Below are 4,555 nucleotides of genomic sequence, written 5' to 3'. Positions count from 1 at the left end.
GCGCTCTCGCGGTGACGCGCCTGGTGACGAGACCGACGCTGCGCGCATACGCATCCTTTCTTACCTGCGAGCATGTCGGTTTACTAGCTGGGAGCCGCCGCTGATCGGTTGTCTGGGGTGCGCCGGCAGAGGCCGTCGCTGCAGTGGCACGCTGCTGACTCATCGGTAAATCGTTCTGCACCGGAGTTGACAGGAGCCTCTCACTCGATTGCCCTGGCGCTGGCACCCGACTACGATAACGCTCGTCTTCGCCAATTATTAGCGCAGCGCGTGTGAAGGCCGTGTAAAATAAATAAAGCAACAATTACAACACCGCAAACAATGAAATATCCAGAGTGCCTGTCGCACGATGCGGCCTCTTCACATTTGAACGGTCAAACAAGACGCTGTATACTCGAGAGCGCACTGAGGAGCACTAACCAGTGTAATGCTGCAGGCCAAATAAAAATATAGGAAACAAGCTGTGCGGGCAGAACTTATGGCTATGCGGGCTGTGAAACAGTCACATCGTGTATGAGTGAATGCCAGCGCGACCATTTCATACCGCATCGGCTAAGGTGCTGTGCATTTTGTGATCATCCTTTATCTGGCGGCCAGAAGTAACAACTACCTTTCTTTGTTCGTAGATTTATAATGTTGATCCCTGAGAAGCTATTATTCAAAATAACTGTTTCAAAGATGGTTTGTATGCAGAGGTGGTACAACAATTCTTTGCGGATATGCAAAAGCTTGGGTGATTTGGTGGCATATGTCGTTTTGGACACAGCGCAGAAAGACACAGACGAAGGAAACACTACTGGGGTATCCTTATCCTTGTTGGTGGGGGTTCCAACGGCGCACACACTTCGTTGGGCTACCCATCGGATTCCTCCAGGGGTGCACACATCCAAGGGAGCTTTTCAGATAATTCCTTTCAACTTTTACTCGCAGTGCGAACTCGATGAGTACTCTGCAGTCATTTGGCTTTATTGTTACACAGGAAGTTTGGGTGTTCAGGAAACTAGACGCCAAATGCATTCCAATCTCGTAGAAAGCCTAGAGCTCTCCTGAAGCCATGGTGATGGATGCCACGTTACACTGGATGCGTTTGCGGTTTTGTTTGGAACTTGAGGTCTCATCGCTTTTCACTCTCCACACAGTCTTCCGTGAGCAAGCGCATGACGTATCGCGGCCTGTGCATATGTCACCGTGCTGTATGTCACCGTGCGCCGTGCATATGTCAGACAGCTGCACTCGTTTCTGTTTTTCCTTCTTGGAACGGTTAACTAATGTGCTGCGACGCTGATCCAGAATGACACATTGAAAACGCTTTTTTTTCCTCATTATTTTACCTCGATAATGTTTTCGGAAATACGAGTCATCGGTCATCTGTCTTTCGCTTCGTCTTGCTTGCCGATTGACGAACTGCTTGCTACTGCCGCTGCCTGCGAATGCAGGAAGCCCTTCATCAGCTTTTATTGTTATCTTAGATGTTCTGACGACGGTGAATGCCTGGTTGTAGGCATTGATACAACCCGTTCTCCATCTCGGACTTCAGTCAGCAGCATGGCGCCGAAAGTGTCGCTAGAAGAAAGACGGCGCATTGTGCGTTTTTTTATAGGTGTTCCCCAGAGGGAAATTTGCCGGCGCACTAATAGGGCAAGAGACACTGTGAATAGGATAATCCAAGCCTACAAAAATGATGAAGGGACGCAAGGTGACGCCCAACGCAGTGGCAGACCAAGGGCAAAGACAGAAGAAGAGGACAGACTAATTGTGGCTACAGTAGTTGCCGACCCGTTCCTCAGTGCAAAAGAACTAAAGGACGCTCCTGCTCTCGATGTTTCATGCAAGATGATACGGAGGAGACTGCAGGAAGCAGGTCTCCAAAGCTGCGTTGCAGCCCAAAAGCCGCACCTGACAGAAAAACAGCGCACAGAAAGGTTAGCTTTTGCCCAAGCCGTTGAGCAGTGGTCAGTGGAAGACTGGGGTAGACGAATCGACTTTCAGCACTCGCTGGGACCTCCAACGGTGTGTGTGGCGACCAGTCAACTGCAGGTGAGCACACTTAAGTTTGCTGGACAACACGTGTGTTTATTTAAAAAAAAAGCATTTTCTGAACAGAAGGTGCATGTCTAAACAAACGCTTAGTGCGAAGGCTCAATCTCCTACCATGTTCGTGGATAAAATTTTAGATACGGACACTCTCCCTTCCGCGAATTTTCAGCAAATTTCTAGAATTGACAGCCTAAAAAATTTGCGTGCAATTTGCCTATTTTATACCGCTTTTTGACAACTAAAGGTAATTAGTTTTCTGCTGAATAACTCCCTTTGCGCTGATTTTGTCTTCTTCATTATGCCATGCCCAAATTATATGCAGCTTTAATTTGAGATTTGGGTAAAGCTGCGTCTTCATCCATAAAGAACTAGAGCTCGCCTCCGTACGGTGTGCAAGCGAACTTATTTTTGATTAATATTTTAGTGCGGGCTATTTGGTGAATAACCATGGGAAGCGGCAGCTTGAAGCAGCAAGGATGAAAGGGAGACACGAGAACTTGCCCTTTGTTCTCGCTTGTACTGCTTGTCCTGCGCTTGTCCTATGTTCTCGTGTCCTTTTGTCCTTGTTGCTTCACGCTACCGCTTTCTATTATTATTTTTTATTGCAATTTTAATATCACATATAATTTTACACTAAAACACAAGGATTTGGCAGTACGACCATGCGTGTGCATCTCACATGTTACTTGGGATATGGTAGCTGTCAGTGTAGGTTCGGTCACCTAGGCTTCTATAACGCGCACTGATATTGCATATAGCAAGATTCAGAAGTGACAACTTTCCTAGTACACCAGTGGTGAATTTTGTAAAGCAGAGATAATTTTGTTATTAAACCTAATTTGTCCTTTGGTTTTGTATGTGAGCATGCCTGTTGGATACTAGCCAATATAAGTTCCCTTCACTACGCCTCAGTAATAGCCTTTTCCACCGTGTCGTGTCGAACCTTTTTTTTTAAATTGCGTATGCTATTTCCTCTCTTTAAGTCCAACATATCTTCCTTACTGATATGAAACATCACTTTTCTTATTTCTCTACACTTAGGTACCTCCCGGATTACACTCAAAACATTTTTTGCAGCGGGCGGTGCACTGTAAACGTGTGGGGGGCGATCAGCAAGGAAGGGCTCGGCCCGCTTGTTCGCATCGAAGGGTCATTTACATCGGAAGAATACTGCAACATTATCACTCATCACCTGTTGCCATTCGTTCTTGACGGCCCTTTCCCTGATGGTGACTTTCAGTTCCAACAGGACAGAAGTCCAGTTCACACAGCCCGTAAAGTGGCAGCCCTCCTCGACCGCTACGTAGTGCGCCAGCTAAACTGGCCCCCCAAAGGAGCTGACCTAAACCCTATAGAAAATGTATGGGGCCTACTCAAACAACTCGGCACCCACCGTGATGTTCCCACTACGGCCGACTCCTTATGGGATGCAGTGAAGGAGTGGGAGGTGTTACGTGGACGACCGGATGTGATTACATCGCTCTACAACTCAATGCCGAGGCGGATTGCGTAAGTGATCGCTTTGCAGGGACATTTCAAGAGCCACTAGTTTCCTTTGTGCCTTGTGTGCATTCTTCTCATTTGTGAATAAAATCCTTGCAATCCATATTATTTCCGATTCCTTCAAGCTACTGCATACAGCAATTGTAGTCCAACCACATATTTTTCGGGCGATTTTAAGATACGGCACTACCATTAAAGATGACTACCAAGCGCACAGCAACCGAAACAATTAGGCAACGCCTGTTTGGGCTAGCAATGTCTCATGCACCAATTGACTGTTTGATAGCCCAGGCAGATGCGAGTTACGGCTGCGCAGCTTGTTTGTTACCTATATTACGTCATAGCTCATTCTGCTGAAAACCCGACGTCGTCGTCCGTCGTCGTGTGTCAGTCGCGAAAACTACTAGAAGTTTCAAAGGAAGCTGGAAAAAAATGGCAGTGGCTTAGCTTGGCTATGCCAGGATATACGTAGCGAAAGTTAAGGCATAGGTGGCGGCGTGGCTGGTCACGCGGTTGTTTCCGTAACCAGTCACGTGGTTGGTCACGTGGCACGGTGTGACCACGGTGGGACTGTGAGCACCGCGAAACTGCGAGTTCGTGGCCAAATGCATACCTTTCAGTACAAAAAAATACCTGGCATCGGTGGTCGAACTCGGACCTCTGTGCGCCAGGCAGGCGCTCAACGCAAAAGCCACAAACGCTTATTGTTCTTTATTGCATAGAAGTACTACACCCAAGCTGAAAGGCTTCAAGTCCCACTTAACCAGGTCGCATCAAGCAATCCGTCATGCACAAAGGGCCTCTTGTTCAAACGCGTTAGAGGGCGCCTAAGAACGCATTGTGGTGTTTATGACTTCGTAACATGTTTTGGAGATGGGCACTTGTGTTATGGTAGCTAGTAACTAAAGTATTTAAAGTCAAAAATAATGCACGGAATGAAAAGGTGGTGTTACGGGGCTTCATTGTACTGAAACAAATTGTGCGCATGTCAGTATGTGCGACTGTAGTGTGTCAT

The sequence above is a fragment of the Dermacentor andersoni genome, chromosome 2, assembly GCF_023375885.2.
Source record: "Dermacentor andersoni chromosome 2, qqDerAnde1_hic_scaffold, whole genome shotgun sequence".
Classification (NCBI taxonomy): domain Eukaryota; kingdom Metazoa; phylum Arthropoda; class Arachnida; order Ixodida; family Ixodidae; genus Dermacentor; species Dermacentor andersoni.
Note: the sequence above shows the minus strand (reverse complement) of the source record.